Raw genomic sequence first — 8652 nt, 5'->3', positions numbered from 1 at the left:
TCCTATCTTGCCGATTGTATTGCACCATATGTCCCGGCAAGAAATCTGCGTTCAAAGGACTCCGGCTTGTTAGTGATTCCCAAAGCCCCCCAGAAAATCTGCGGGCTATAGAGCGTTTTCCGTTCGGGCTCCAGTACTCTGGAATGCCCTCCCGGTAACAGTTCGAGATGCCACCTCAGTAGAAGCATTTAAGTCTCACCTTAAAACTCATTTGTATACTCTAGCCTTTAAATAGACTCCCTTTTTAGACCAGTTGATCTGCCGTTTCTTTTCTTTTTCTTCTATGTCCCACTCTCCCTTGTGGAGGGGGTCCGGTCCGATCTGGTGGCCATGTACTGCTTGCCTGTGTATCGGCTGGGGACATCTCTGCGATGCTGATCCGCCTCCGCTTGGGATGGTTTCCTGCTGGCTCCGCTGTGAACGGGACTCTCGCTGCTGTGTTGGATCTGCTTTGGACTGGACTCTCGCGACTGTGTTGGATCCATTGTGGATTGAACTTTCACAGTATCATGTTAGACCCGCTCGACATCCATTGCTTTCCTCCTCTCTAAGGTTCTCATAGTCATCATTGTCACCGACGTCCCACTGGGTCATTATTGTCACCGATGTCCCACTGGGTGTGAGTTTTCCTTGCCCTTATGTGGGCCTACCGAGGATGTCGTGGTGGTTTGTGCAGCCCTTTGAGACACTAGTGATTTAGGGCTATATAAGTAAACATTGATTGATTGATTGATTGATTTTCGACTGAGGAAAACCAAGTGAGAAAACGGAAAGATTGAACAAAAACTCCAACTCAGGTCAATGAAATTGCTGCCACTAGGGATGTATTGATAAACGGGAATCATGATAACCGCGGTAAAACTTCCGATGGTTAGTATTATCCTTTTAAAATGTTAAAACTGTGAATGATAACTTCCCCTTGGTAAACTCACGTAATGACTGGCACTAACTCGCTAGCTTGATTGCGAACATGAAAACAAAAGACGTTAAGCTCTTCCCTCATTAAGAAAACATTTATAAAACACAAACGCCAATCTAAACTTGTACAACACATTACTCTCTGAGTAACTAAGATATTCGATTGTGCACATTGAACCTACAGGCTGTGCTCTCTTAGAACAGAGTGATCGAGGATTACTAGACGGTTGTTTTTTTCACGATGCATTTAAGGACCGCTGAACAGAGTAGGTCGCCACATTGCACGCCATAAATAATAATAACAGATATGACTTATTACAAACTGTTCATTTAAATAAATCCGAAAGGACTACAATACAAACCAAGTTCCACATTTTCAGGTTCGAGTCACGAACAACCAAAAAGCTGTGCAAACTATGATGCTTTGCTCCAAATGTGGATTGTTTACAGAACTTGTGTGAGCCTATGGCTTTACATTTTGTTATAGCTCGGGATCTTTCTGTGTGGAGTTTGCATGTTCTCCCGTGACTGCGTGGGTTCCCCCCGGGTACTACGCCTTCCTGCCACCTCCAAAAACCTGCACCTGGGGATAGGTTGATTGGCAACACTAAATTGGCTCTGTGTGTGGATGTAGTCTGTCTATCTGGGTTGGCCCTGCGATGAGGTGGCGACTTGTCCAGGGTGTACCCCGCCTTACGCCCGAATGCAGCTGAGATAGCCTCCAGCAACCCCCTGCGACCCCAAAAGGGACAAGCGGTAGAAAATGGATGGATATATATATATAATTTGCATTCTATTATAGTTACTTTATTAAGTTTACAACCACCTGGTGCTGTTTTGTACTGTTTCTGTACTTGCTTTGTTTATTATTATTTCTTGATTGTATGTAAATCATACTTGCCAACCCTCCCGATTTTCCCGGGAGACTCCCGAATTTCAGTGCCCCTTTCCGAAAATGTCCCGGGGCGACCGTTCTCCCGAATTTCTCCCGAGTTCCACCCGTACAACAATATTGGTGTCGTGCCTTAAAGGCACTGCCTTTAGCATCCTCTACATCAGACCTGGGCAAATTAAGGCCTGGGGGCCACATGCGGCCTGTTAAGCTTTTTAATCTGGCCCGCCGGACATTCCCAAATAATTGTTTTAGATCTTTAGGATCGAAACTGTAGCTGCCATTATGATGTGCAGTGACGTTTTCTAATGTCCGCAAGTCTTGAACTATACAAAGTATTTCAATGGTTGGAATCTGCGCTTTTGCATGGTATACTAGTTACTATGGTAATCCAGTTAGTTATTTTGGTCAACTAATTAGTTACTATGGTAATCTAAGTCAGAGCAGCACAGACGAGGCACCAAGCAGTGTGGGTGGGGAGCGTTTCCACAGAATGTTTTCAGAGCCTGAAATGCGGGTGTCAGGGACAGACAGGGAAGGAGATTTTTACAACAAAGTTCTAAAGTTTAGTAATGAAACACAGTTATCAGATTGTATATATATATTTTTTTTTTACCCTTCGTGTTCATATTTCACTGGGTTTCTTGCATTTTTGTTGCGTTTCGCTTGCTTGTAAAATATGTGGATGGAGAGGGGGTGTGACGTTCATATGTTGTCAATATTCAGTGTTTAATCCTTCATAGTTAATATCATACATTCCACACAATTGTCATGTACTTTCTGGGTGTCTCCTTCAGTAGAACATTTTAAATTCAATTCCGTTTTTTTAAGGCGGTCTGTCATAACGTTTTTAGCATTTAATCAGACATTATTGTGTGGTTTCGTACTAGGTTTTCTAAAAATAGATATACTGGCCCCCAGACACATTTGTTTCTCTAAATTTGGCCCCCCGAGTCAAAATATTTGCCCAGGCTTGCTCTACATCCTGTCGTCTCGTCCACTTTTCCCCCATACAAACAGCGTGTCAGCCCAATCACATAATATACGCGGCTTTCATTGACACACATAAGTGAATGCAAGGCATACTTAATCAGCAGCCAGACAGGTCTCACTGAGGGTGGCCGTATAAACAACTTTAACACTGTTACAAATATGCGCCACACCGTGAACCCAAACCAAACAAGAATGACAAACACATTTCGGGAGAACATCCGCACCGTAACACAACAGAACAAATACCCAGAGCCCATTGAATGATAAATGGGTTGTACTTGTATAGCGCTTTACTACCTTCAAGGTACTCAAAGCGCTTTGACACTACTTCCACATTCACACACACATTCACACACTGATGGAGGGAGCTGCCATGCAAGGCCCTAACCAGCACCCATCAGGAGCAAGGGTGAAATGTCTTGCTCAGGACACAACGGACGTGACGAGGTTGGTACTAGGTGGGGATTGAACCAGGGACCCTCGGGTTGCGCAAAACCACTCTTCCACTGCGCCACGCCGTCCCCATTGCAGCACTAACTCGTCCAGGAGTCCCCCTTGCAGCACTAACTCTTCCAGGACGCCACAATATACACCCCCACTACCACCAAACCCCGCCCCCCCAAACTCCACCCACCTCAAACCCCCTATCTTCCGAATTCGGAGGTCTCAAGGTTGGCAAGTATGATTATTGTAAACGTTGCATATTATAAATAAAAGTTTATAAAATTGAAAAAAAACAATTATTTTAGCCGCTTCCATTTGTCCAGAAACACTCTCACAAATGCGATAACCTACTAAAACTTCTCTCGTTTCGATCGTGGGAGTTGACAATCACAAACATTGTTAGTATTGTAGTTCAACGATTAGCTGAAATGAGCGTGGTAAAAAAGGCAATGCATTGTGGGAAATGTAGGAAAACCCGGAAGCCATCAGTAGAACATTTGAACGAGTCGTTCATGATTTTCTCACCTCTCTAAATAAAGCTAAAGTGCCTCCTCCGACCATCTCTTTGTGTTGTTTCACCTGTTCTATATATTTTTGCAACATGACGTCGTATAAAAGATGAAAAATACCTCCAACGTGGGGCACAATTTGGGTTTTGCGAGCAGCTTCCAGTTGTTGTCGATGTCGCTCCTTCTCCTCTCTCGTTCGAGAAAGTTCCTCCTCGTACGACGTTATCGTGCTTTCAAACAGCGCGAATATTTCATCAGCTGCCGCCATTAGTCGCTCTTTCACCAACTCTTTCAACATGTTGATGTCTTGTAGCGAGCACACTGACACGCTAACGACTTGTCAACAAATGCTAACGTCTGTGTCCCCCGATAAGTCCGCGCATGCGCTATATGTGCAACTCGCATGCGCACACCAAACAAAGCATCCAGCGTAATGGTGCGTCACCTTGTGTTTCGGAGGAGTGTGGTTCAGACATCCATCCATCCATTTTCTACCGCTTGTCCCTTCTGGGGTCGGGTAGTTTGCAATCTAATCCTCAGTGTACAAAAAATTGACCCAAAACAAATACAAATAAATAGCTAAAATAATCATCATCTGTTAAATCCATCCATCCATCATCTTCCGCTTATCCGAGGTCGGGTCGCGGGGGCAGCAGCCTAAGCAGGGAAGCCCAGACTTCCCTCTCTCCAGCCATTTCGACTAGCTCTTCCAGGGGGATCCCGAGGCGTTCCCATCTGTTGTTAATAACAAAAATAATTAATAACAAAAATAATCATCATCTGTTCGTTTTGTCCTGGGATAAGTATTTCAACACTAACCTTCTAAACCAGGAGTCTCAAACTCACTTTACCTGGGGGCCACTGGATGCAGAGTCTGGGTGAGGCTGGGCCACAAGAAAATATTTCCTAAAAATGTTTTGCATTCTCCTCAGCATGGAATTTATTTGTATTTAGCCGACGCACTGAGAATAATGTTATTTCCGCAATGTGTGTCGTTCCGCTTTCCGTCCCTACAGCAACATGGCTGTCAGCGGATAATAGCCGACGAGCCGACAGCAGGGTAGGACAAACGGCGGTCCTACTAAAGATGGCGGCCAGGGGGCGGCAGAGCGGAGAGGCGGGGCACGCTTGGAGCGACGCTGCAGCCGTCAGAGTCAGGTGCGTAAACCACACACAGTCAGGGCATCTGCTCCTGCAGTTTAAAAGGGGAGAAGGAGGAACGATCGTGGCAGAAGACGGAGGAGAAACTGCAACAGACGACGACGACAAAGACGACGAGAGCGACCAGAAGAGAGATGAGCCCCCGCGGAAGACGCAGTCGCCGTCCACCGAAAGGCGCGCCGAGACGAGCAGGAAAAGAAGTCGCGCTAGAAATTGGCGTGACCGACTGGAACCAAAACATGTTTATTGAAATAATAAACGAGGGTCAAACCTGCTACAATGCGTCATGTATCGATGGTCCTTGAAACCCACACGATGACGGCTGGAGACCTGTCACACCGGGAAAACCCGGTATAGCGAGCACAAAAAAGAGATGGCTCCAAGAGTGTTATCCGGCGTCATATAGAAATATATGTAGTGTTCATCGTGTGAGGAAGTGCAAATGAAACAATAAAAAAAAACAAATAACAATTTGTATTGGACCAGGTTATCGGGGACTGTTATTACTGAAGGACAGGTGTCACAGTGTGACTGCAGCCTGGCATGTAAGAAAACCCTTGTCGCCATGGCGTCCATGATAACGTTGCTTGCATGGCAACATATGTTGCTCCAAAACCTGTACGTACCTTTCAGCATTAATGGTGCCTTCACAGAGGCGTAAGTTACCCATGCCTGGGACCCACCACCATACCATCACAGATGCTGGCTTTTGAACTTTGGACATATTGACATATAACAATCTGGATGGTTCTTTTCCTCTTTGTTCTGAAGGACATGACGTCCACAGTTTCCAAAAACAATTTGAAATGTGGATTCGTCAGACCACAGAACCCTTTCCCACTTTGCATTATTCCATCTTAAATGAGCTCGGGTCCAGCGAAGCCGGCGGCGTTCCCGGGTGTTGTTGATAAATGGCTTTGGCTTTGCATAGTAGATATTTTCCTTGCACTTGTACATGTAGCGACAAAATGTATTTACTGACAGTGGTTTTCTGAAGGGGCTTCACGGTGGAAGAGGGGTTAGAGCGTCTGCCTCACAATACTAAGGTCCTGTAGTCCTGGGTTCAAATCCAGCCTCGGGATCTTCCTGTGTGGAGTTTGCATGTTCTCCCCGTGAATGCGTGGGTTCCCTCCGGGTACTCCGGCTTCCTCCCACTTCCAAAGACATGCACCTGGGGATAGGTTGATTGGCAACACTAAATTGGCCCTAGTGTGTGAATGTGAGTGTGAATGTAGTCTGTCTATCTGTGTTGGCCCTGCGATGAGGTGGCGACTTGTCCAGGGTGTACCCCGCCTTATGCCCGATTGTAGCTGAGATAGGCGCCAGCGCCCCCCGCGACCCCAAAAGGGAATAAGCGGTAGGAAATGGATGGATGGATGGTTTTCTGAAGTGTTCCTGAGCCCATGTGGTGATATCCTTTACACATTGATGTCGGTTTTTGATGCAGTATCGCTTGAGGGATTGAAGGTCATGCATGGGCTTAGCTCCGTACGTGCAGTGATTTCTCCAGATTCTCTGAACCCTTTGATTATATTACGTACCGAAGATGGTGAAATCCCTAAATTCGTTGCGATAGCTGGTTGCAAAATGCTGTTCTTAAACTGTTCGACAATTGGCTCACGCATTTGTTGACAAAGTGGTGACCATCGCCCTACCCTTGTTTGTGAATGACTGAGCATTTCATAGAAGCTGCTTTTATACCCGATCATGGCACCCACCTGTTCCCAATTAGTCTGTTCACCTGTGGGATGTTCCAAATAAGTGTTTGATGAGCATTCCTCAACTTTCTCAGTCTTTTTTTGCCACTTGTACCAGCTTTTTTGAAACATGTTGCAGACATCAAATCCCAAATGAGATAATATTTGCAAAAAAAAACAACGTTTTCCAGCTCGAAGGTTGAGTATCTTGTCTTTGTAGTCTATTCAATTGAATATAGGTTGAAAAGGATTTGCAAAACATTGTATTCTGTTTTAATTTACCATTTACACAACGTGCCAACTTCACTGGTTTTGGGGTTTATATGATCAGCCTGATCATACAAAAAATGAATTTGCCGCAATATTGTGGATTATTATATGTGGAATGTGTTGAGATTCAAAGAACAGGAGTGTTATGATTAATGAATATTTGTCATGGAAATTATATATAAATGATACGAAGATTAAAATACCTTCTACTTTTACTATTTTACACACGGTGAAGGAATTGCAATCAAAAAACATTGCATACATTTTGTAACTCTCTGATTGTTCTATATCTGACATGTTGTATTGAAGTGTGGGGTAGTGCCAGTGAAACATATTCGAATCCAACCTTCCTTTTGCATATGAAAGCCGTAGTAATCATTAGTGGAAATGCATATAGAGAACCGACAAACCAATATTCGAACATCCATCAGGTAAACTTACTGACCTTAAATGATTTGGTAGTATAATATCTTAAAAGTAATTCACAAAGCACAAACGAACATTCTCCCAAACAACAATCAAAACAGATTTGTAAAAAGAGAAAGTAATTGTAATTTAAGAGGGACTGATATCTTTGAACAGTCACTAAATGTTCGAATAATTATGCATATATTATCGCACTAATTTTATGCTTAAAGGCCGTTGCTATAAATTATTGTCAATTGTGCTAGAGTGGTATTTTTGTATCTGTGCAAGCTGGCGGTCCAAAAGATTGCCAGCCGACTTTATCAGTGTTGTGACCAGACTCGGCCTGCTGACAGAGCAGAGACAAGGCCAAACACCGCCCTGGCGCAGACAGAGCAGAGACAAGGCGATAGGACCTGCTTCACCTAATTTTAATTTATTCTATAATCATATATTGTGTATAACTGGAGTTTTCGAGATTACTCCCTTCCCTCAGCGACAGCTTCAGTGATGTAACAGGGCTTTCAAAATAAATGGAGGAGGCGCGCGGGCTTGACTTTTAGAACGTAGTTTGTATCTGTAAGTAGAGTACAGCTCAAAACATGTGTCTCCTCACGAGCTAAATTGAACTTTGTCTCTGCATGTTTCTTTGCTTCTTGTCTGATTATTAGATGTCATCATTGTTTGAACCTGACACAAAGGAAAGAAACACTTCAATGAGAGCTGTTAGTTCATGGAACAAACTTGATCGTGGAATCCATCCATCCATCCATTTTCTACCGCTTATTCCCTTTTGGGGTCGCGGGGGGCGCTGGCGCCTATCTCAGCTACAATCGGGCGGAAGGCGGGGTACACCCTGAAACAATGTAAATGTCGGTATTAAAAAAAAGTCAAAATCATGATGATGAAGTAAATATATATTTTCGTGTTTGTTTGTTCCGTTGTATGTTATGAAAAATAAATATTGCCTTACTATAGGATAGGATATGTCTTCATTGTCATTGCACAAGTACAACAAAACTTTGTTTTCAGCACAAACCCGTTCAAGATTAGACAAACAAACAGTGAACAGTGTTACAGAACAGGAACGCTGATGGGTTGCCACAGGGCGCCCCGTAAATGATGGGAAAAGGTAAACGCTGGGGAAGGATGAGTAAAAAAAAAAATACAATTTAGACTGGGCTCGTAAGGGGGCCCAGTCTGGAGTGGTAAAAAAGACTCCATAGCAAAGCACATATACATATGACAACATACATCTCCAGATATCTGACAATGGGATAGCCCATTCGTTCATCACCCCTATGGGATTTGTGTCGAGGGTGTTGGATTGGGGTGGGGTATGTGTGTGTGGCGCATATTTTTC

The sequence above is a fragment of the Nerophis ophidion genome, linkage group LG29 (genome assembly GCF_033978795.1).
Source record: "Nerophis ophidion isolate RoL-2023_Sa linkage group LG29, RoL_Noph_v1.0, whole genome shotgun sequence".
Taxonomy (NCBI): domain Eukaryota; kingdom Metazoa; phylum Chordata; class Actinopteri; order Syngnathiformes; family Syngnathidae; genus Nerophis; species Nerophis ophidion.
This window is presented reverse-complemented; position numbering follows the sequence as displayed.